We start from the raw sequence: 26,691 nt of genomic DNA on the forward strand, positions 1-26,691 counted from the left end.
TATTTTACTTTTCTTCTGGACAAGGCATATTACCTGGAAAAGCAGAAGAAGAACTAAAAAATTATAATTTCCGCATAATTCATGAAAATATGGCAAATGTATGGTACAAAAGCTGGAGCTGTAATATTACAGCCCTTCACAAGCACTAAGAGGAAGTTATGAAGGAAGTACATTTCTGCTAAGATCTTAATCTAAGGTTAAGTAAGACTAAGACATCGAATAGAAAGGAAACTAAAGAATAAGATGTAAAGTTTAGATACATGGCCCTAAGACTTAATTTACTTTAGGCTCTACAGAACAGGATTTTATAAATCAATTTGAAATATCTTTGCCTCAATACCACAATAGGACTGAACACCCCTGTCTTGGCAGAAAGGAACAGAAATTTATTTAACGTAGTTAAATAACTAGTTATTTATCTAGTGTATATAATTTTGTGATCTTACTTTCACATACCTTAAACTTAATTCATGTTCACTATTGCTTTTCTATTTCATATTGTTTATGGAAGCATACTGCAGGGGCGGGGGGAGGGGGGGAGAAAGCCACAAAAAAAACCAAACCAAGGAGAGAAATTATTACAAGGCTGGAGCATGGTAATAGAGTAAGAAGACTATCACAGAGTTCATTTAATGTCTTATTTATGACTTCTAGTTGTTTTCTTAACTTGCCTGCAAGGTACATGAAGAAATACAAGTCAGAAAGCTGCTGTAATATACATAAATATTTATTCAAATGCATTAATTTTTCTGTCTGATAACTACCAGTACAACAGACTTGAAAAGATTTTTAGTTTGAAAAGTTGCATATTCCTGGATTTTAGTAGTATTTTTTCTCCTTTCCTCTTCAGTCTTACCAAAATAAGTCGTTTTGGAAAATGGCTGTTGAATGTTTGTCAAAAAATATGCACATGTAAGAACTTTAGGAAATTGTAAGTTGAAAAGCATTGTACTGTTGGAATATGCCTGTATTTCTTGACTCCCGTGTCTAAGGGCAACAGCTTTCATGCAAAACAAACAAACCGAAAGGTTTCAGGCTGTTCCCACTGGATTTTATCCTGCTTTACTTGGAAAAAAAATGAGGAATGCCTGCTTTGAGATTTACAAAAATATGACACACAAGGAAAACCTTCCACTCATTTTGTTCTAAAATGCCATGTAAGTAGATTTAGCTATATAAACTCAGAACCCTTCATAAAGATTTTTTCTAGACCATCCTGAGCACAGGCATCCTCAAGATGTCAACATGACGAGTTCATTGTGCTACCCCTCCAAAATTAGTTACTTTCACAGTAGTATTTCCAGTGATAAATCACTGTTCTTACACATCATCAGCTCCCAGGAAACATAACCCACTGAGACAGAAATAAGAGTACTCAATTATTTTTAAAATTAATTAGATGATTTAAAGTTTATTGTTACTCACACTTAGAAATCAGCTTTTGGTATCTGGTTTGGTTTTTTTGTGTGGTTTTTTTTTCTAGAATAAACATTACAAAGATTGAATTAAAAAGATGTTGCTATGGACTTTGAGGAAGATTTAAATGATCACCATCAAAATAAAAACCACACATAGTTGCTGGAGCTTAAAGTAGTTTGTGACCTGAGCTCCAAAGAAAAGAATGTAGTAAGCCATGACTTTGGTCAAGCAATATGATCACAAGCTTGAAAAAACAGTAAGCCTGTACTGCAAAAGGGATTTAGGACAAAGGGTACAACTAGATGTAGGAATGCAGCTTCAAACAAGTTGCTTACTAGCTCTCAAGAGTATCTGAAAGGCTTAAATATAATAGATAGCTCATGGGCTAGCTGTTATCTCCTCCTCAACTTGAGCAGGCATGGCAAGTCCTTAGTCTCCAAAACGACTGATTTTGGCCCCATTGGCTAAGTCAGGTGAACTTAACCATTACTGATGATAAAGGTCAAGATCACTTATTCACAAAATCTTTTAAATAACATTTGTAAGTAGAATTGTTAAATTCATTGTTTTCATCAGGCAAAAATATGTAACATATTTGTGTGGCTCACTGCATACATTTGGATTTGTCATTTATTTAAAACGAATACTGTGTATCTGTCCATAAGGGCCAACAGGTAACTCATTCCACATAAAGCATATTACATGTAATAAAACAACAAGGCAATATTGACTTTGGTCTGTAGAAAGCCTTACAAAATGGTACATTCACAAAATGGTGAATTATTATTATTATATACTGTTTATTCCAAGAAGGCACTAGACCAGTTAATGACAATTCATTATCAGCATTAATTAATTGTTTTAACTCTGCTGCAGATCAGTTTAACAATAAGGTTTTCACTAATGGTGCTATAAAATCTAATATTGGACGGAAAAGGGCAGTTTTCTAAAGAAGTGGCAAAGTTCCCAAAAGAGAGAGAAAAAGAGAGATTGAGAGAATAAGGAGCAGAAATGGTAAGCTAACAATGAGCACATTCACTTATTAATGATGCTGAGTGTAACCACAGGGTACTGAAGAAATAATAATGACTAAATATTTAGTTACTACAGTTACTATCCTTGATCTTTCTCTGAACCTCCCAAAGTGACAGCGGTGAGCACTGCTGTGGATCAAGGCCAATTTTGCACTTTTGCCCATGGACCATAATTAAAATAGATTAATGAATAAGGAAATGCCTGCAGAAAGAGATCAGTCTTGCAACATTTCCCAAAGGTCGTTAGATTTTTTTGAAGACTAAACTGTAGTTTAAATCTGCCCACTTACTGTAGATTCTTCCCTTTACAGCATATTTTTTCACTGCAAAGAAAGCAGCTGAACATACATTCCAGTGAGATACAAAGACACTATTACTCATACTCATAGTTTGGCTTAGAATAGCCTTGATTATATGGGCAACATTGTTTTCAGTGGCATAAAAGGATCTCATCACTGTGCTTGCATAATGCAAACTGTTTCCTTTTAGGAACCCATGGAAACAAAACTGTAGATGGAAAGGATTATTATGAATTTTAGATCTGCCCCAATGGGTTCTTTCTGTACTTTTTCTGAGAAGATATTTTTCTTGTGGTTTCTACCTAGCATTGGTTACATAATTTCAGCCAGATTTCATTGCCTCTGCCTAAATTACCATGAAAGACCACCACATACTTTTAATAAGAGGGTGTTTTTTCACCCCAGATATACTTATGCCTCATATCTGAAACTGAATTAGTGGGATAAAATAAAGAAACAAAACAAAATTTTCACATCTTTCATCAATACTGCATGTTACTGTTCAAAAGAGAAAAAAGGACAGGCAGGCAGGAACAGCAAATTACAGCCCAAGAGTAACACTGAGTACACAGACGGTGCTGCTTGACTTTTTGTGGTGACATCAGCTTCTATCACTTCTTGCCAATTCTGTCTCTATGTGATTGGAAGCAGACCATGCATTCTGATTCTTAATAATTCCTGGCCTCTTCATGTAAAGTTTTGATTTCTGGTTCATTTTTACATCCTTGTTAAAAAACTTTTGTGTTTGTACATGTGCATGTTTTGTTTTTCAACAAGTGTATCTGACACCTCTCTAACTGCATAATTTCCTTGTATTCTGATTTGCTCTGTTATAAAGGAAATATCAGGAGAATATATATGTATCTTTTGAGTGCTTCATAAATGAACACTATACAGGACCATACCTTGAACTTTCATGAATCTGAATAGCTCCATGGGCATTTATGACCTAATAAGCACCCTCTCAGAACAGGCTGTTAAGTATGTTGATCCTTTCCAGAGGAAATAATGAAGACGACAAGGTCATTTTATATATCATAGCCTTAGGTTTCCCTACGATGTGTTTATTATGAAGGCATATGGAAGAAGGGTTTTCTTTTGCCTCTGTGTTCCCCTGTTTCTGAGGTTAATTTAAATTATACAGGTAACTAGCAGTCTTTCCAGTGCAATAGTCCCAAATGGAGATCAATGGTGAATGAGACATTCTCATCAAATTCTTTCACTTGCTGCTTCCACCACTACAAACAATTTTGTTGAGAGAGTTCTCAACTAGTTAGTTTTCTGACTATTTTTCCCTGACAGATCAGTGGAAGGAACAATAGCCTGAAGGAGAGTAAGGCCTACCAATTATTGATTTACATTACTTACTGTGAATGGACAGCTATCTGGGAGACGTAATTTAATACAAGCACATAATATATTCTGAGCTGGATAAGATGTCTGGGGTTACGGGTTCATTATAACATGCTCAAAAAATATCACAGTGCTGAACAGCCATAAAAACTAAACCAAGTCACAGTAAGCATATAGTGGTGATAAGCACTAGTACTATTGTTATTGGATAAAATATTCTACCATGTCCAAGGCCATTATTTCCCAATAGAAACATGGGTTTTGAAGGCCATAGTCTAACACAAAATCTCAAAGGGAGCTGCAAAAGATAATTTGGTTTGGTCATTTGCTTTTGATTTTATCATTTAAAGGACATTGTTCCAAAGTGAAAGAAAAAGGAGAGGGAAGTTGGGAATTTTAGAAATTTTGCAGTCCTGGTGACCTTTTTTCTAACTCAGAGAAGACACTCTTAAAACAGCAAGAGCAGAGAGAAAGATAATAGAATGACACAGCAGCTCAAGGATTTTATTTTTTTAGAACCATGAAATTAGTGAGGTCACTCTCCTTAGATGGAGGATTTCCCTACTTTTGGCACATAGGAGATGAGTTCATGTTGCAGTGGTTTGTGCCGCATCAGGGTTGAACATTTTCAAGTTCTGCCTGCTTTTTCAAATACTTCTCTACTTGTTCATAAAATTGAATGCAGGCAGTCTATATACTTATTATTCAGTTTGGCTTCTGGTTTCCTTTTAACAGTGGAAGATGCTGTCTGCCTCACAAAAGGACACGTATTCAGAAACCAAAAAAGTGGATATTCCTGTGAATAAGTTTCCTTAAAATGCTGCTTTTTCCAAAAAGCAATTACAATTGTATATGAAATTAATCTGATGTTCAGTGTACTCCTGATACCACCACTGACATTCAGATTCTTGCTCAGACAAATTTAGCTTAGGTGGAAATCTTTGTGTAGTCAAATTTTCTCATGTGTTTTTTCTGTCATTTCTGTTTCAGAATAACTACGATAGCTTCTCTGTGGTGATTTTGGCTTACCTAATTCTACAAGTGTGAAAAAAAATAGTAAAACAGAAATAAATTTTGGCTTCCCTCCTGTTTTTGTGCAACGTTGGAACTTGATATTCAGATTAGTTCTGACCTCTTCTGAATTACCTACATCTGTCTTAGAAAGAAAATAGACTTCGCTTATTTTGCTAAAGTCTACATGGCCTTTAACTTCTTTGTTCCTGACCCTTCTACTTCCTCCCCACCCTGAGCACTGCAGGAGGCGTGGGGAGTGGGGTCGCAGCCAGTTCCTAACATCACATTGCTGCCACTCCTTCCTCCTCACACATTCCTCTGCTCCAGCGTGGGTCCTTTCCACGGGCTACAGTCCTTCAGGAGAAGACTGCTCCTGAAAAGATGGGTCACAGAAAACCTGCTCCTGCATGGCCTCCTCCCCACAGGCTGCAGTTCCTGCCAGAAGTCGGCTCCGGCCTGGGCTCTCCCTGGGCTGTGGTTTCCTTCAGGGATGTCCACCTGTTGCAGCGCGGGGGCCTCCGGGGGGGTCTCTGGTGCTTGGAGCTCCTCCTCCCCCTCCTTCTTCACTGGCCTTAGTGTCTGCAGGGCTTTTGCTCTCCCATTTTTCTCACTCCTAGCTCTCACAGCTGCTGTGCAGCATTTTTTTAACCTTTCTTAACTATGTTATGACAGAGGCAACACCAGAATCACTGATGGGCTCAGCTTTGGCCAGCGGTGGGGCTGTTTTGGAGCTGCCTGGAACCGGCTGTGTCCTTAGCCTCTTCTCACAGAGGCCAGCCCACTACCAAAAGCTTGCCAAATAAACCTGATCCAGTAATGTAGAAAGTTGGCTGTGTAGGTCTTACAATAGTATCCTTGTCTACATTTATCTATTAAAGCCAGATTTTATGCAACTTAAGTCGAGCAGAGTTTTGTCCAGAGCTTTAACTGGAACAAAAATAAAATGTTCTAACTCTCTTTGTTATCAGAAAGGTCCTATATATTCATATTTCATTATAAATAGCTAAAAAAAGATTTAAAATATTTCTACATGCATTTAAGGAAAAAAAAAATATTTTACCTAGGATCTTACCAATAGAATACCTGGACCATGTTATTACAGAGAGAGTAGACATGGATTTACAAAGCATCAGTATTATAGGACACAAATGATAAATTAAGAAGAGAGCAGATACCCCAAAACAGCTGGAATTCATTTAGGGATCTTGTCCTGACACATAATTACATACATTTCTGTCTAATTATCAAGATACTGGTATTGAGCAATGCAATGGATGATTGAGAACCTGAAGGTGGTTCTAAGCTTCACTAACTGCACGAGCCATAAAGGATAACTCTTAAGGCTGAAGTGCGTTGAAGACCACTGAGGGTCTGATGCTGGTGCCTGAAATATGATGCTGTCGTTTACACTTCTGCCCAAAGCCACTGAGACAAGAAGTGAGATGACCAAATAATAGCACCCAGTAGGTGCAAATCACCTCTGCATTTCTATTGTAGAGTATCAAAGTTTTTCTTGCCACATGGGAAATCTTAATAAGGCAAAGCATACTGTGCCTCTGACTGTTACCAAGAAATATGATTTATAGATTCATAGGGAATTTATGAAACTACCTGAACTCTCTGAACCAGCCCATTCTTATCTGGATACATTGTAGGCTTAGTCTTGGGAAAGCAGCTGCCAGTTGAGTTCAGGAAATTCACCAAAATGGGGATTAGGATTGATAAATGACTGTATAAGTGCATACAGGATTTAAGAGGGTATGGAGGAGGGAAAGTGAAAAGCAAAACTAGAGCTGCTTCTTGTGTGGGGATATATCATGAGCACAGTGGACTACAGTTCATTTCAGCAGAAGGGATTGTATTTAATATTCTCTTTCTGGCATAGAATAGAAACAGGTGTCTGCACTGACCTCTCTGTATTGTTGGCCAAAAGGTATTTATATACTTTTGAAACACAACAGAGATGTTAAAATTTTACTTATGTTTCTGGGATGGTGCAGTGGTGTAGCCTATCTAAATAATGTCTCCTCTCTGAATCAATCTTAGTGCATTTCCAGTGTTGCTAAGAGTGTTGGAGAAGTACTTAATTAAGTATCTCATGCTAACCATTTGTGTCAAGTTCAGCAGTTTTGTCCCTTGTGGCCCTTCTTGAAAAGAAGAGTGTATCAGTAGCTGCCTGAGAAGAAAGAAAGAAAGAAAGAAAAGGAAGAAGGAAAGAAAGAAATAAAGAAAGAGAAAAAAGAAAGAAAGAAAGAAAAAGTAACACATGATGTTTAGTTTGGCTAAGATGCAAGCATATAAAAAAAATATTTAACTTATGAGTGGAAGAAACAACCAGAAAAAGTAGGGTTATTTATACAGCTGACAAGGTATGCCTACCATTTGTTTAAAGGATTTGTAACCTTTATAGATCTTGTTGATTCTCTAAATCCTTCTGGCTACCCAAGTCACAGCTGTTGCTTAGACAGCTTTTGCATTTTGTTTTTTTTCTCTCCCTTCAAGTTTGATTATTTTTATGCACTTTCCATGAGATAATACTTTTAAAACATTGGGAAATCTCATGCTAATGTGTAATTATTCAGCCCACTTCTAAGACACTGTTTCCCTCCAACCAATTTTCCCTTTTGTTCCACCAGCTGTCCCATGTAACAAATACATCCTAAAGGAAGTTTAAGGTGTTGGTTTTTATTTGAACAAAAAATGTCAAGAATGACAACCAAGCAGCTAGTTCATTTCACTGCAGGCACTAGCAGCTGGAAGGCAGGAGGAAAAAAAGAAGCATTTCCACAGCAAGCTATGATCATGTGATACAGAAACAGTCCTATATGGGAGTAATCATCAAAATTTACTTGAAAAATCTGAAAAGTAGATTCATATTATTTTCACATTTGTTGTCCAAAGTATTATACTAATCAGAATTTTCACTGACTGAGAAATGTTCACAGAAATATTTTGAGCCTGATTTCAAGAGCTAATCAGTTTAAGATAGAACAGAAGCATGCCCCTATGGCCTTTATGTACATTCATAATCAAACTATATATCTGGAGTTTTAAAACTGAACACTCTCAATACATCATTGAGAAATGACCTGACTACGGCACATGTTTTGACAGGAATACTCAGGGTGAGTCCAACTGAAAAGTCATAAGCTGCTTGCAGAACCTTTGGGAACTGAAAGGGAAAAATCCAATATGTGTTTACTGTCTGCATTTATACTTTGTACACAAGTATTCTCAAAGCCAAATTCTCTGACCAATTTTTACAGCTGTAAGGTTGCCTTTAGGGTCACTGGTGACATTCCACCTGTTCTATATCAAAGGCTGAAAACTCAGCTGTGTCTGCTTTCTTGATCTCCCTCCTGGACATCTACACAAACACTGTTGACTCTGTGGATGGAGTTCTATAAGTCTGTCTCACAGAAGGTCCACCACGGAAAATCACAGAACCTGGTCCAAATAAAAAGTTTTCCTGTCCCTTCCCCTCCCCATCCTCCCCAAGCTGCTATGCATCACATACCTTTTCTAAAAGTCCGCAGCAGAGCAAGATGATCAGGCTTCTCGATATAAGGTGACAGTCAAATTGCCATAGGGTTCAGAGAAACCTGGAGACTGCTATCTGGATCATGACCTGTATGGAAAGTGCCTGCCCTTCTCTTTATCTGTAGAGGAGAGACAGAGAGAAAATGAAATGTTTCACTACAGCTACAGCAAAGTGAGCTACAAACACCTTGCAACAAGCAACAGGTAACAGACTCAGAGACCACAGCATCTGGAGAAATGCTGAAAAAAAGAAGAGAGGCTTTACGCAAGGAGAGCAACTTCCTCAGCATAATAATGGAGAAGGCTGAAAAGAGAACTGTCTTCCCAACTAGGTTATAAGGGAGGTATTTCACAGGAAGGCAGGAAGGTTGCTTCTATGCAGCGTGTAGCAGTTCACAGCCTCCTTCACTTTTATTGGCTTTGAAGAAAATTAAAGGCATAAAGCTGGAGATTTCCAGTCTTTTTGAACAGGGACTGCATGCTTTTAATACTGTACTTTAAAAAAAAAAAAAAAAGATCATGGGTCCATTTTATTGAATATATGGAAGAACAGTCCAGGATCTGAATTTAAGGTTTATCTGAAAAGCAGCAGAGGACAAGTAGCCCTGGTTTTGCTTATATGGATGCCAAATCACTTTTTAACAGATTAGAGGAACTAAGTCAGAACACAGCCTGGTTTTGTGTTCTTTATCTCTCTCTGGATACTTTGCTTAATGCTCCAGCCTGCATGTACACATAGTCTTACTAGACTCCAACAGATGGCCTGTATCAAAGTTTTTCTTGAAAGAACTGTGACTAATGTGAGCTGGCCCCATTAATCAAGTGTGGTCTGGATGGAAATATTCCCTAGCTGTGAACTGAGTAATTTCAAAAGGCCTGAGTTAGAAAGGACAAGCTTTGTGCACGCAAATGTTCTGGGATTGTGTGTATGTGTATGTCTGTGAGGCAGATAGTATTGAAAGCATGTTATATATCGGGCTTGTTCTTAAGGTGTGCTCTGCAGTCATAGTTTCTTTGTATAAGAATTATGAAGTTTACTAACTTGTGTTAATAGATGTTTTTTGGTCTATGGCTTTTAAAAACAAAGGGTTTTGTTTTGGTTGGGTTTCTCTTTTTAAAAAATGTTTCTGCTCTCTTAATTTGATACTATTTGGGAAGACTCTTAACTCTAATGCTCTTCCATTGGCAAGTGGGGACATAAGTACCACCTGGGGGACGAGAAGTTTTTTCAGTCTATGTCAGGTTTATTGCACCCCTAAAAAAATAAAATATAGTAAAATAAAATTAAAAAACCAAACCAAACTAAAATAAAGTAAAACAAAATTTTATTTAAAAACAAAATACCAAAAAAAACCCCCAAGAGGCTAGTTCCCTGGAGAAAATGACTTTGAAGTGAGAAATTCAGAAGGGCTCTGTAACTCATGTTTACTGTTTATGTGCACGAAGGAATATGACTGAAGCATGGGAATAGGTAAGAAGTTTATATATGAAGTGAAGCTGAAATATGTATCTTTTCTTTAATAGTCTTTTTATTGGAAAGATGCAGATAGTGAAATAGTAAAAGATCTCATTCTACAGTTATATATTTATTATTCTGTCTGTATTTGGGAGAAGAGTAAAAACTACCTTGATTGTGAAGGATCTTTATCCCTGTTTTTCCTAGTGGAAAACGAGCTGTGTAGGGAGATTTTATTAAAGAATGGAGACAGAAAACTGCACTTAGGGCTGAACAATTAAACCAGGATGCTGTATTAATGTTGTGGGAACAGGCTGTAAAGTCTGCTTCAGAAAAGCAGGAAAAATGAAAGAGAAAGGAGGGGGGAAAGAAAACAAGTTTAGGACCTACAACTGGAGCAGCAGAAATTTTCACAGTGGGACTGCGTGGATGAAGTGTATAAGGGTTATAGATGAGGAAATGGCATTCTGCATTCCCTCCTGGAGGCAGTGATTAGTGAACTCTACAACCCTCACTGGTCATGTAGTAGCTACTCCACTTGGAATGGGATCTTGCCGTCAGTGCACAAACCGGGTAGTGCAGAGCAGGCCATCCTGATCTTGATAACGTTCATGTTAGCACTGATCCACTTTTGAAAGCAATGTCAGGACACCTTAAGCTAGATGGATAACCAGAAGGAGATGAGAATGTATTAAAATCCCACAATGTTTTCTTGACAATGTCACCTCTAGTGGACTGACTAATGCAAAACAGCTGTATCAAAACCAGTGTGAGTCTGGCAGAGATGTCCACCTATGCACAGGCTGAAATGACAGCCTGGAAATGAGAATTCTTCTGTTTCAGATCTTGTGCTGGGCTGTTGTAAGAGATCACAAAGGTGAACTTCAACTTCAGAAGTCATAGTTCTCCAGTAGGTGTCTGTGATGCAATTTCAGGACCCCTGTGAGATGGCAGGCATAAATTTAGCATGTCTGCAACATCAGTGTCAAACCCTCACCATAGACAAGAATGTCTTGGCCATTTATGATTAATGAAGCTTTCACACTTCCGCTTAGGCCCTATACCATGGTTTCAGCTAAGGCTGAGGCTTACATCATTCAGGAGAGTATGCCTTGTGAGATGAGATGACCTACTCAGTTGATTATGTTCTCTAGCAGTGGGTGTGGCTATTCTGACACCCTAATCACTGTCAGGTTTGCTGCTTTATCATTTGTCATTCCCCAACTGCATAAGTAATACCTTGGAAAACTGGGAGATAATGAAGAATTAATATGGGCACTGAAGGACAGATGTGGTGTGTGGCAGCGTGGGGTGCAGTAAAGGCACAGCACAGATGTCAGAAGACCTTGTATGTCCTGCAGCGAGACAAGTGAGATAGATAGATAGAGAAGTAGATAGGTAGATAGAGAGATAAATAGACAGATAGATAGATTCCTGACTTGAAGGTAGACTACTTGGCATGCTGCATTACTTTGACTTTGCAGGATATTTCATTCTGCGTTCTCCTCTGAAAGGAGTCTTGATAGCACATTTAACATAACATTTTAGCACATTGTAAACGCAGTCCATGAATTTGACTCTGCTACCATTGCATTGACAATAGCTCACTCCACAAATAACCCCACTGACATACAGTCAGCTGTTTGCTTAGCTCTGTTAAGGACATTATTATTAGCAACATAAAACAAGGCCAAAACACAGCACTTGTTTTAAGCTCTGTTTCATCGCCTTTCCAGTCATCAGTTATGAAGACACAATATCCCCATGGGGGTCTGTTTGAAAAATGAACTCTTTTCTCCTTAGCAAATTTAGCTTATACTGCATTGCTGTGAAGACCACTAATGATAAGATTTAATGGATGCTAAAAAGATTGCTTAAAGATCCTACAATTGTTGTTAGTCAAGTTAGACTGAACTAATGCTGAGAGATGAAGTTGCTAAGATAGTAAGGAAAGAAGGATATTGCTAAGTTATGATCACATTGAGGATGTTGAGGGAGAGGGTGGAGTAGAGAGTGACAAATCTGAACCTGTTGCTCAAACACTGGAAAATGTATTTGCATTCTCTCCAGTGGTTTGGATTGTTGCAGAGATACTGTATAGATCAATGGAATTAAATTAATATCCAGGTCCAGAGTCCTGGTGTTTGCAGTTTCTGAGCCTCAGGAATGCTTCCACCACTGAAAAAAAAAAAAAAATTACCAGGAATATATCACACACACACCCCCCACACCCCCCGCCCCAAAACCAATAACTTGTAAAATTGTAAAAATTGATAGAGTGGTAAATAACAGTAGGTACATGTCCACTAAACTGACCACTCTGAATTGCTTGGTAGAAGATATTAATCTGAACTATGTTCATTTTTATTTAGCCAAATTCAAATTCACATAGCTTAAAAGAAAAAAAAAAGAAAGCCTTAGGTCACACTCCATTAGATGGGAAACGATACCCTACAATCAGTGACAATGAGAAGAAACAGTATCATTGAGGTAGCTAGTAGAAAATGACCTTTTAAGATAGTGCTATGGTTAAAAGGCATGTTGTTTGACTATATTTAAGCATGGCAATTCAGTCATATTACAGATGTTGTTTCTGAGAAATTTTTGATGATGTCGTTACTGTAACTGATACTATTATATAACTTTGGGAGGGGAAAAAAAAAAAAAAAGAATTGCCAAAATGCTAGTCAAGGCATGAAAGATTTGCCTTGTTATGATTTTTTTTTATTGGAAAGGAAGGTAAGAAGCTATTTTAATGAGATTTTCAAAATACCTGGCTGGAAAAGAGTTTATCTGACAGTAAACAGCTTTATAATCTAATAGGAGAAAAGGTAATAATGGAAGGAAAAGAGAAAATGATAATGATAATAATAATAACATACATATTAATAACTCAATAATTTAATAAATTACCAAGTAAAGATGTGATATTTTTCTCAGTCATTTCAAGACAATATGAAGATTTTATAATTCTCTAAAAATATATAATAGCTCAAGAAATAGTTTCGGATGCTATCTAGAAATCCCTGGGTAAACACTATGGTCTGTTTTACAAGGTCACCTTACATTGTGGTCCTTTATGACATGAAAAGGTATGAATATTATGGTCCAAACCTATACATCCTTAAAGGTTAGTGGGGAAAGCTTATCTTGAATTTCTTGAATTTCCTGAAGTAAGACTGTGTTCTAACTTTGGCTAGAAATACTCCCACTGAGCCTGTCAAAAGAATTACTTGTTAAAAACCATCTCCTTTGGTGCTTATTGCTTCACTATTAGTGACTGAATCAGCAGAAGAACATAAGATGGTCTGAGCAGTGTAATGGTATCTGGGAAACTTGCAGAGGAGGCTGGAAAAGAAACAAGAAAAAATCAGGTCTGTTGAAATCAAAAGCTTCATGCAATGAATCATGAAGAACTATTAAAATGAATAGAACTGTTACTGTTAACATCAGCTGAAGATCTACTTCCTGAAATCTAATAAAAGGCTGGATTAAAACTGAAAGCAAAAGAGCTGTATAAGCTGTATGCTTATACAGAAAATATTATGTCAATGGACTTTGAACTCTCTCTATTACAACCTCAAGCCATCACATAGTTTTTTTGTAATGTTAACATTTAAATATGTCAGAGTGCAACAACTGAGTTTTCATCTGGAAATGAGGTGGGAAGGTAGAATTGTTGTCACAGAGCATCATGTTACTGCAGGTTATCAACATGATCAGTCCCCTTACTTCATCCCAACAGACCTCTGCCTCTTGAGACAGTGAGAGGTTAATGGCAATTATGAGTTCTTAGCCTTGATCCAAGACATGGACGTGTTGGAGCTGGTCCAGAGGAGGGCCACAAAAGTGATCAGAGGGGTGGCACACCTCTCCTATGAAGAAAGGCTGAGAGAATTCAGGTGGTTCAGCCTGGAGAAGAGAAGGCTCTGGGGAGACCTTATTGTGGCCTTTCAGTACTTAAAGGGGGCTTGTAAGAAAGATGGGGACAGAGTTTTTAGCAGGGCCTGTTGCAGTAGGACAAGGGGTAATGGTTTTAAACTGAAAGAGGGCGGATTTAGACTAGATATAAGGAAGAAATCGTTTACAATGAGGGTAGTGAAAGACTGGAACAGGTTGCCCAGAGAGGGGGCAGATGCCTCATCCCTGGAAACATCCAAAGTCAGGTTGGACGGGGCTCTGAGCAACCTCATCTAGTTGAAAATGCCCCTGCTCATTGCAGTGAGGGGTGGACTAGATGACATTTAAAGGTCCCTTCCAACCCAAACTATTTTATGATTCTATGATTCTATGATTCAGACTAGTGGTCAGTGGGTCTTCCAGCTCTTTGCTGGCATCAAGTGGATGATGTGCAGTCTCAGCACATCAGGAGTGTGACACAAAAGGAGTGTGACCTACTCCTTTTTCCTAGTTCCAGCATCTTTCCTTTTTCCACAAAATGTCTATCCCCAGTCTTTTTGCCTAGTTGGGTCTTATTCCCTTTTCATGTTCCTGATGTGAGCTAATTTTCTCTGGTACCATAACCTTCCTGTCTGTGCTCTAGATACACAACTATCATCTATAATTTCTCAGTAACAGCTGACTATATTTTCTCTAACGCAGGGGTTCCGGATCCTGGTCTCCCTGCCCACCCCAGGTGCGTGACCTAGACTTCAAATCCAAAATAATATTGCTTTTACTGGTGTTTTCCCCTCCCCTTTAATAAGGTCATCTCTTCTCAACTTGTTCTGTATCTGGTTTCTCTCTGAATTGGTCCAAAGTCTCAGATTTAGTCCCAAGTTTCTTACCCTGCTCATCCAAACCTATTCCTGTTTCAGCTGTAAGCTTCGGTTTTCTTCTCACCTTTCTGGTCTGCTACAGCTTCTCTTTCCCACCAAAATTCCATTTTTCCTAGTCTATTCCATTTTAACTTCCCTCCTCCTCAGCCCCTTCTGTTTTATAATAAGGTCATGTTGAGAAACTGAGAAAATGAGAACTCATAGAGATCTCTGCTGCAGTCTGCTGTGTTATTCATACTCAAACCAGTTTGTCTGAATTGAGTTTAGGTATTTCTGTATCAGTTCATTTGCATGACTGCTGTTTAAACTCATTCTTTGAGTCTTAATTTGTTCCTGTCTTGTTTAAACAACATATTGTTGAAGCTCCTATTCCTCAGAACAGACAATAAATATCACTACATGTCCCAACTTTGCCTGTCTTTCCTCCTTGTTTTCCCAATTTCTCTCTTGAGGCTGTGAAAGACGTAGGCTTTAATTTAATGCCAAATGTAATGAAAAAAAGGAAGCATAAAAAAATATTGAAAACTATTCTGGGATTTCATTGGCTTGCCTCAGAATCAGTGAAGCTGAGCACAACACACACATGATAGAGGATCAGATTGTGGGATGCAGCTTCTTGTTTGGCATGTTGACTCCTGGCTCCTCTGCATTCTTTATAATCTCATGCTTTATGATTTGCAGATCAGCCTGTATATTTTCTCTTCCTTTCTTTCCTCCTTTCTCTTTTATGCTCATGAAAGCTATGGGTTTTTTGTTTTCTTTTGTTCATGGAGACAAGAAAATTTTTTCATTCAGTCATGAAGCTAGCAAAGAGGCAAATCTCAGAGGTTTAGCTTCTTTGTGAGAGATTTTTTTTCAAGCAGCTCTACATCTAATTTTCTTTGTATACCGTCGTCTGAGATTCTCAAGGTAGTGCTTATTGGCAGTGACCTGCCAGACATCCTGGGTCTTAAGGATGAATGAATAAATAACTTTGCTGAATGCTGCTGAATATGTGATAATGCAATTAGTAATCTTGCCAACTGAATTGAAAATGAGATGCTGTGTCTCCAGGGACCATTGTACCCCTTTGTAAATGCTTTTTTTTTTTTTTTAAATGCATCAGATAGATATGAGCTAAGCAAAAATGTCCATTATAAATTAAACTAGCTTTATACGGTAAATTAGGTGGCCACTTCTGATTTGGCAGTTAAAGTTCAATTTGCATATCACTGTTTAAGACAAAACATATGAGAATATGTTTTATTTGTTACTTTTTCATACAATTAAAATTATTACTGATAATTAAATACATAACTTTACATTCAAACCAATATATATTGGATGAAGTGGAACAAAGTGTAGGTTACACAACTTATCAACACTATCGCAAGGCAAAGGCAAACAATAACTGCTGTGGATGAGACCAGTTAATTTCCAAGATCTGCTGAAGACAGTAGGGTGTTTGGTAGAGTGGCAAAGAATCAGATGGTACTATCGTCCTAATATATAATACTTAGAATGTGAATATTAATCAGCCTTGAACAGAATGGTTGCATACAGGTCCACAGGAAGTAGTGCAGAGGATTGTTGTCCACAATTTTTAAGTAAAAATTAGGGGAAGATTTTCTTCAAAAACATACAAGGAGACTGATATTCTCCTTGGAAAATCTCACAAGGGATGAACATGACTTACAGGCTGTATATCACTTCCACTGCAACTGCTACAGACAATGACTTTAAACCCAGAAAGAAGTGAATAAATCAGATCTATGCTCATTAGGAGGGGTGAGGGGGAAGCTGATACATAAACTGAAGCTGTTTGTAACATTGATGATTCCCTTTAGCTGAAAAAAAACACTTCAGCCTTTACTTCAGCCTTCCTGACAATATTGTGAAGTATTTTGCTATTCAGAATGGAGAGGGGAGGGAAAGAAAAGAAAAAATAAAAATAAAAAAGAGAAAACTAACGACACAGTAATACTGCTTACTAGAGCTGCAGAATGCCAGAAAGGCATCCACCCAAAGTAGACACTCAGTGAAGTTGCCCCAAAATATATGCAGCTCCTGGGGAGCTGGTGATCTTGTTTAACCTTACTGCATAGTATGGAGAACTAATGCATCAGGTCAGTGACTAGCCCAGACAGCAGTACCTGTACTGACTGAAATTAGGTTATTGTATTTTACTACAGACAGCCAGAATCAGAAGAGGAATAAGGAGAATTTATTTACATTACAAAACCTTCCCACTTCTGAAGACCCCACTCTTATGGAAACAGGTGCTGTGTGACCGATGTTGTCTCAACCAAGCCACATCGTGCTGTTAAGGTCAGATAAGGTCTTCAGAGTAATTGTGTAGCTATTTGGTGCATGAACGGTGGAGTAAGTCTGAGGGATGGGGAAATCATATCAAAGAATTTATTGTATGAACCACAGAATTTTGGTTCAGAGGAGAAGCAGGACTGGATTCTCAAGAGCTGCCCAGCACCATTTTTCTGTTGCCTATTTCTCTTGCTGTTTTTCCCCTGGTGACATAAATGAGAACTCTCTGTCCCATCTCCAACCCTCAGGACCCTGTTACTCTCTGCCTGGCAATGTTCTGCGCAACTGAGTGATATGTAAACTTGCCTTATCCCAGGAACGTGCTATTTCACTATGACATAAAGGTGAAGATGCACTTCAGCATGAGATAAGGATGTAACTGTGTGCCTTATGCCAAAGTTTAGCCTTTTCCAACCTTACCAGTGTTTTGTGGCTATGTTTTCCAGCCTGAGCATATAGTACTTGTAGCTAAGAAATATTTCTGCCTTTCATTTATTTTGATAGATGGTACTTTTGAATTGTCAGCTAATGAGTGCTAGAAATTGTAGCATTTCATGTTTTCTGCAAACAGTAAGGATTAAGAAGAGATACTCCCCACCTGTTATCTTTCTTAAAAAAAACTTTATTTTCTCTTCTTTCTGACAAATCCTTCTGTCCCTTTGAAACTAAGGTGATACCAAATGCAGGTATAGAGAAGCACAATATAAAGTGTGATGAGGAGAATTAAGGAGTGACAAGGAGCTCTACAGACCTCTACAGAGTACTTTCTACAGAGCATAATATGGTATATAAAATAATCGCCATATCCTCACCCCTTCCAGGTTCTCATGCTTTTCTCAGGTGATTTTCTTCTTGGTATCGCAACGAGAACTTCTGATGCTGAGGACTGAATAGTTAATATATTCATGGCATCTATCCAATGTATGTATCAGGATAGCTGTAAAGATACCAGATGTTCATCTGAAAACAATTTTAAAGGGAATAACAACCCCAAACAGTTTCAAAAGCTTCTCAGTTTCTCAAAAATTTTTTTTTCTTTAAACATAAAGGTTTTCTCACTGGGTGATTTTTTTTTCTTTTTCTTTTCTTGTATTTTCTTGTCTTCTTTTTTTCTTTCTTTTCCTTTGCTATAGTGAAGTAGACATAACCAGCTTTTTAGAGAGATATGTCCTGCTGATCAAGTTTTGATACTGAATAGCTCACAGATTTCCTGACACCCATAAATATTCAAGCTCAGTGGGTATTTGTGCTCCCTGGTATCTATAAATATACTGCAGATTTTGATTGTTTTATGATGGAAGTTTATTTTATTTTATTTTTGCCTTCACGGTTGGCTTTGGGTTTTTTTTCTGCTTTATAGACCCTTGTCTTTTTATTAGTTCTGTGTTCCCTGTTGATTTTATGTTTTATATTCCTGCTGTCACCACCCACATCTCACTGTAAACAAGAATGTTGTATCTCAGTGGGTTATTTTCTGTTAATAACCTGTGATACAGTATATAAATAAACCAGAGAGAAGTTCATAGGTGCAATTTATTAGAGTTATTGCAATATGCTTTCAGTAATGTGCTCAAGTTCTTTAAAAACTTTGGTGTGTTGAGTTGAAGACAACAGCTATATATTGCAGTTCAGGAGAGAAAAATAAATATAAGTGTAATGAAATATATCCAAGTCCAACCCAATAATAATTGCAATTTCTCAGTGTCAATGCTTAGAGACCTATGTGTACCTCCGAATAATTCAAATAAAAGTAAACCAGTAAGGTAACGTATTATCCAGGTTACGCTGGAAGAATGAAACCAGGCCAAATGGCAAACCACACAAAATACTTTGTCCTCCCTATACTTACATCACTGTTAATTACATGATAGCATGTTCTGATCCTAGTATGCCCCTGTTAAACTTCACATTATACAGTCGTGTTTCAGACATATGTTATAACTATGGAGGAGAGCTGTGAAACCCAAGAAAACATAATTCAGAGGTTGTTTGACTCTATCCCAAAGTTGTAGTGAAGTCCCCAAATCACTCAAATGAATTTTTGAGCACACTTTTAAAAAAATCTGATTAAGGTAAAAACCAAAATTTTTTCAGCAATAATGTATCTGCTTGTGCACAGAGAATAGAGCTGTCAGCTCTGAAATGTCTGTGAAGGCTACTGTGCTTTTCATGATTCACTGCTGTTCATAAGAAATTAAAGCACAGAGAATCCAGTGCTTGATGTGAGTCAGATTAAAGGAAAAAAAACCAGAGTTCTCAGAGCAGCTAAAAAGCAGTGTTCTCCCTACCCTTTCTCATCCTTATTAGCTGATAAGTTGGCTCAAATAAAAGCTGTTCTACCATTCAGAATGTTCTGGAATCACTTAGCATTTTCAGAAGTCAGTCCTAAAAGAATATTTTAGAACTGTTTTAACTCAATACTATGATTTTTATATGTTCAACACTATACTTCATGCTCTTTTCTAAGATTAAATTATAATTCATTATCTTCTCTGGACATCAACATCACTCCACAGAGAGTACAAGTGGTACCATGCAAATGTGACCAGGACTTTTGACCAGGCATAGAGATAAAAGACATGCTTTCCATTTAAGGAAGGGAGATACTCTGTCTTGCACCTCAAATAATGTAGATTGCTGGTATGAAAAATCAAGGTTGTTGGAGTTGTCTGAGTTGGAGCTATTTCACACCTGTGGAAGCTGGAGATACCAGAAACCTTTTTTTGATGAAACATCAGGCTGTTCTGTCTTACCCAATCTACAATTCACAGAATCCATAAGCATGTATCCTTTTTGTCTGTGGTGAGGGAGACAGCTGACCTAGAAAAGATGAATTTACTTTTGTCAGTTATTATTGTCAGCAGAGTGATTCTGCACAAAGGTGCTTTCATACTGGTTATATTTAATTTTAAAGCTCCTTTGCTGACATTAATAATTTCTTTCTCATGAATATGTTATTCTCTCAGTGACTATTGACAAATATCTCCTAGTAGATGCTCAGCCAACTACAGGATTCCATGCCTGTCCCGGGATTGGCATGTTCAGTAAAAACCTGCTGAATGTCTTTGTATATTACTGGCATATGCATAACCAAATTTTACCTTGCTATATAGGAATAAGTTCTGTGGGATTTGTGGACATTAAAGTTCAAGGGTTTTTAGTAGGCAGCAGGAGCTGAGGGAAGCTAACACCATGAAGGCAGTGCTTAGGTCCTATCTCAGCTCCTGCCTTGTTAAGTTGCTGGGAACGCGGCCACCTATATTAAAGGAAACAAGATTAGGCTTGTTTCTCCTACGTAGGCGCAATCAGGATTCAATGACAGATGTGACATCTCCAACAGAGAGAGCCTTCTTTGGCATCAGAGAGAACAGATCCTAGTCTTGTACAGTGAAAGTTCCAGACTGTCTTACAAAAACGGAAAATCTCTTTTAACGTAAGTAACAAATGCGTCGTCTGTATTACTACCATGATAGTTCTGGGCAAACAATATAGAACCCTATAGGCTTTTTTTATTATTAGTTTAATCACAGCTGTTTCAAGATCACCTTTAAATCCTATGGAAACATTATGTATCATCCTTTCATAATACTCTGTGGGACTTCTGTGAGAAAATCAAATAAAATATAAGAACATAGGCAAATGTAATTTACAATCCCTCAAAAAGGTATGAATATTTTCTTTTTCTTTTTCCAGCTTTCCTTTTGTTAATATTTATATTACTGTGCTCTTTAGAGATATAATGATTCTCTTTTCCCATTATTTACACTGAGGATGGTTTCTTTCTTTTGTATGATACTGTAGCAAATGCATTACATACAAACTGGAACTCATACCAGGCTATGTCTCAGAAATAACTTTAAACCTGGACATTTTTTTAAATAAGGAGGATCCAGCAACAACAGTTGCCTGTTTTCCCAGCTCTTTAGTACATAGCCATGTGGTAAACATTTTCTCACCTGTGATAATCCAAACAGCAGAGTAAGAGTTTATTCTTTCTCTGGACAAACAAATAGGCCTAAAATTAATCAGATCTTTGTCTCAGGTACCTGAGTTTTCATGCAAGGTTCTCATACTTTATGAGGTGCTATGAGGATATATCTGAAATGTCTGGCTGGTAATATTACATACACGAGAACTGGAAACTTGATTTACCTTCACTAGAATTTTCAATGAGTTTACACCTCATCACAGGAAATTATTTGTGACAGCATTTTATTAATTAAAAAACAAATCATCAACATTTTTTTTAATCTCTAAACTGTCATATAAGAAGGAACTATTAGAAACTCCCACCTCAGCTGAAGGATCTGAGCAATGAAGAGGGAAGATACTTATTATTTATTCCTTAGTAAACAGATGACATCAAACCTACATGATAGCAAGTGGTGAAGCTTATGGGATCTGTTCTTTCTGAAAGCTGTTCTATCACTTGCAATACTCAAAGGGGTGCTAGTTCATCATCCCAAGGTATTATATACTTGTCCTGCTGTCATCCACCACTTGTCTATGACGTCTCTAATGTCTGCATGGTCTGAATGCAAATTAAATAAATGCAAAGCGCATGGGAGGGAAGAACATTTGTAAGTACTATTTAAATCCTCCTGGTTCCTTAGGATTACATATTTCTTTGTTTTCAAGGCCTTCTGTGCTATTAAGAGGGAAATAATGGTATGTGAATGACTCAGAATTAATTATTTCCTCATATTAGTACTACATAGGATGTTGTTTAAATAGCTGATTTTTAGGTCTTTACTTCAAAACGAAAACTCCCCCACAAATTTAGTCTATCCAATATTTTTTTTTCCTTTGGGGGAGGAGGGAGGAGGAAGAGGAATTTTTTTCCTTGACATTTTGTTCATCTCTTACCTCCTGCTTATTCTGCACCTTCAGATGATGTTAACTAAATTCATTATAGAATGCCCAACTGTAAAACCACCAGTCTCCTTCCTATCAGTACTATTAAAACTGTCTTTTCAAATGTTTATTCATATGACTTATTCTCTTTCACCCTAGTTTCTGGTGAATCTGTTTTAATCTTTGTCTAGTCCATTTTTATTATCATTACATTTCTCGTGTAAATGGTAATAGTGCAATTCTTTACTATGTGAATATGTTGACTTGCAGTGTGTACTTGATGGTGATCTTAACAACAGTAGCAATGCTTTCATTGTTTTCAGTGAGGAAAGGATTGACCTACAGTCTATCAGCTATATCAGATTCTGAAAGAAAAATGTGATGCATAAATATCTGATCCTATCTATGCTGATAGGTGCTTCATATTCTAAAATATGCAGTTGCTGATATAAGCAACTCGGAGATATATTTCCTTTAAACTGTATGAATATTTTTGGAGGAAAGATTTTATCGGCCAAAAGCCGCCAGACAGTTTTAATGGAATTCCATTCTTCTGGAATTATTTGAAATGTTTATCAATTTCTTGATTGATAGTGTTTGCCTTATCTGTATTACTTAATACACATATGCAGGACTCCAGCTACCATATTGTGCCAAGGACTACACAAGAAGCTGTTAAAGTGATGGAGGACATGATGAATATGATGAATGGAGATTCATGTTCTAAACCATATTTTGGACATGTGGTAATATACTTTTTCACTGCATAAGAAGGAAAAAGGCCATTGCAACTCTTTTCAACATGATTGACAGGGACAACTAAAGCTTGCTTTTGCTTAATATAGTCCATGGGTTGTTAACTAATGCACTTGCTTATGTGGATTATGTGCTTATGGACAAGACACAGTTTCAAGTGGATGTTCTGTGTGGTTCAAATGCATGAAGTTAGTTATGATGTCATTGTCTCAGATGAATCTGTTCATTCTGTATAAGTAATTAAATGTTTGTCGCAGTGGAGTAAGAGAGTGATTCTACTTCTAAGTTTTTAAGGCATTCACAGTATGTATTTGGTTTGTGTGGTGGAGTTTTGGTAGCGGGGGAGAGGCTGCGGGGCTGGCTCCTGTGAGAAGCTGCTAGAAGCTTCCCTGGCCCCAAGTTGGACCCACCTCTGGCCAAGGCCAAGCCCATCAGCGATGGTGGGAGCACCTCTGGGATAACAAGAGAAACCCCTGTGCAGACAGCAAGGTCAGTGAAGAAGGAGGGGGAGGAGGTGTGCCGAAGGAGGGGATGCCGCTGCAGCCCGTGGTGAGATGGCAGGCTGTCATGGTTTAACCCCAGCCAGCAACTAAGCACGACGCAGCCACTCACTCACTCCCCGCCCCCCCCAGGGGGATGGGGGAGAAAATTGGGAAAAGAAGTAAAACTTGTGGGTTGAGATAAGAACGATTTAATAGAACAGAAAAGAACAAACTAATAATGATAACACTAATAAAATGACAACAGCAATGATAAAAGGATTGGAATGTACAAATAATGCACAGTACAATTGCTCACCACCCACCAATCAACACCCAGCTAGTCCCCGAGTGGCTATTACTCCCGCCCCCACTCCCCCCAGTTTATATACTGGACATGACATCACATGGTATGGAATACCCCGTTGGCCAGTTGGGGTCAGCTGCCCTGGCTGTGTCCCGTCCCAACTTCTTGTGCCCCTCCCGCCTTCTTGCTGGCTGGGCATGAGAAGCTGAAAAATCCTTGACTTTAGACTAAACACTACTTAGCAACAACTGAAAACATCAGTGTTATCAACGTTCTTCAAATACCTAACTCAAAAACATAGCACTGTACCAGCTAATAGGAAGACAATTAACTCTATCCCAGCTGAAACCAGGACACAGGCTGTCCACCCCCAGGCCATGGAGGGGAGCAGGGGAGCAGATGCCCACCTGCAGCCTGGGGAGGAGCCCACGCTGGAGCAGGTGGGTGCCCCCGAAGATGGCCGTGACTCCATGGGAAAGCCCGCGCTGGAGCAGTCTGTGACTGAAGGACTGCAGCCTGTGGGAAGGACGCACGTTGGAGAAGTCCATGAAGGACTGTCTCCCATGGGAAGGACCCCATGGTGGAGCAGGGGAAGAGTGAGGCATCCTCCCCCTGAGGAGGAAGGAGCAGCAGAGACAATGTGTGGTGAGCTGACCACAACCCCCATTCCCCGTACCCCTGCGCCGCTGTGGGGGAGGAGGTAGAGAAACATTGGGGGTGAAATTAAGCCTGGGAAGAACAGAGGGGAAGGGAAGGTGTTTTTAAGATTTAGTTTTTATTTCTCATTATCCTACTGTGATTTGATTTGTAATAAATTAAATTGATTTTTTTTCCCCAAGTCGAGTCTGTTTTGCCCATGACCAAAATTGGAGAGTGATCCCTCCCTGTCCTTGTCTTGGCCCACAAGCCTTTCATCATGTATTCTCCTCCCCATCCCACCTAGGGGGAGAGGAGTGAGTGAGCGGCCACTTGGTGCTTTGTTGCCAGCTGGGCTTAAACCACAACAACAGTGGAAATTAGATATTAGAGTTCCAGTCTATGTCTGAATTGGGCAAGAATTTAAACTTGGATTTATCACTGCCTGGGCAGTGTTCTAACCAACAGAATGACTGAAAAGGGGAGGAGAGAAGATTTGGAGCTTTGATTTTTTTCAGATAATATATTTAATCTTGAACTCAAAAAAAGTTTTTGAAAAAAAGTTTCACAATAAAGTCTATGTTTACCAGCAAAAGTTTGGTTTTGACAAATTAATGTTTTCCAACTAGAAAAAAAATTATTAGAATATTTTGGACCAGATTACTGGTCCACTTACCTCAGTTTTGCAATGAAGTATAACAACATTTTATTCACCGAAATGTTTCTCAATTTATAGCAGAGCAGGAAAGTCAAGAAAAGAAGTCTGGAATTCTTGGAAGGGTCTGGAAGATTAATTGGATAAAAACAGAAGTGGTGTTTTCAACTGACCTGAATATCTTTTTAACTGTCAGACTTCAGAAAAGGAAATTATATAGCCATAAAAAGGACTGGGTTTCTACAGAATATCATAGCTTTGACAAAAGAATTTGTGAAGAACAACTTATTCTCTGACAAGTGTGTTTAGCCTCTCTATGGATATCTATTTCTGAGAGAATTTTTTGTTGGCTTAGACACACACTTGAACTGCATCCTATCCTGCATTTTCTCAGCTGGGCTCAACTGGTATGCCCAAACTTACTACACCAGGGAAGTTCTCTTACATACCTGAACTCAAAGATATAGTTTAAGTATTTCAAAGGAGAAATTGGACTGTGAGAAAAGCTTATGATTCCTCAAGTCAATTTCTGTTCATGTATTTCCATTTCTAATTAAAAGCAACTTCATTTCTATGCTTCTGTATCATAGACATTGTTATATGTCATGTTAAACATTAATTCCTTACATTCCTGTTCTAGGAAAAATGCTCTAGAGACTCAGCATTTAAAATTTGTGGAAGCTGAAAATATTGCATCAGTAGGCCTTTATTCCCAGTTGAGATGTATGATAATATGTGTATAAAATGTTTAAATAACACAGTTGTTGACTACACATGCAATTTCATAGAAGACTTAATGGCATTTAAGTGACAAGCTTGTAGTGACTTCAGTTTTATTGCATTTTATGAGAGAGAGAGAGAAAAAGACAGAAATAATTAATTAACCTAGTGCGCTTTTATATTTGCAATTTCTGCAATTTCATATACCATTGAAATTCTACTTACCAGGAGATAAGGAAAATATATGTTATGCTTGCATGTGCATTTTGTGTTTTTCGAGTGGATAGCAAAATAACCTTTTAGCAGTAGTATGAAATAAGTGTCTATTTTGGTATAAACTCAGATTTTCTTAATCTTCTGTATCAACTGCGGCTATTGAATTTTTAAATATATGTAAAGTTAAATCAGTTTTATGTACCTATTTCAGCTACCCATATTGCACTAACCCCTTAGACTTAACACAGGAATATATTTAGAAATGAAATTAATTTTTTTACTGGGGATTTCTTAATGTTCTATGCAATTGTCCAGTAACCAGAAATAGAAGTTTTGAAAGAGAAAGTATACCATACTTATATAGGTTTGTTTATACATTTATTTGGCTTTTCATATATTTAGTTAGTATTCAGGTTTGATTTAATGTTAATTACTTTGCTTTTAAAGTTGCAGGTAATTATTGGATAATTTCATGTGCAAAGACGTTAAAGCTAAGTACTGTAGCCAAATAGCAGAGGCTTTCTTTGAGAATGCTGCTGGAGTTTGGTTTCCATCTCACGTACTGGGCCATAACATGTAAAATAGATGTCTCCCTGTGAAAGCTCTGCAGTGAGAGAGCAGTCTTAAAAACGGGGGGAGGGGAGGTATAGAAATTAAAAAAACAAAACAAAACAAAACAAACCACAGAAACCCCCTGAGAAGTTACTGAGAGAGACTACAATTCAAAGGTGCTAAGTCAATATGAGATTACACATTTTAAGGAATATTTAAGTGCCAACATATCAGTGAATAAATTTTGTGAATCTATTCAACGTATGAGAAATCCACTCTTGAATTCCAGTCTGGTAACACTGCATTTTAGCAACAGTTGTGG

The sequence above is a fragment of the Haliaeetus albicilla genome, chromosome 5 (assembly GCF_947461875.1).
Source record: "Haliaeetus albicilla chromosome 5, bHalAlb1.1, whole genome shotgun sequence".
Taxonomy (NCBI): Eukaryota; Metazoa; Chordata; class Aves; order Accipitriformes; family Accipitridae; genus Haliaeetus; species Haliaeetus albicilla.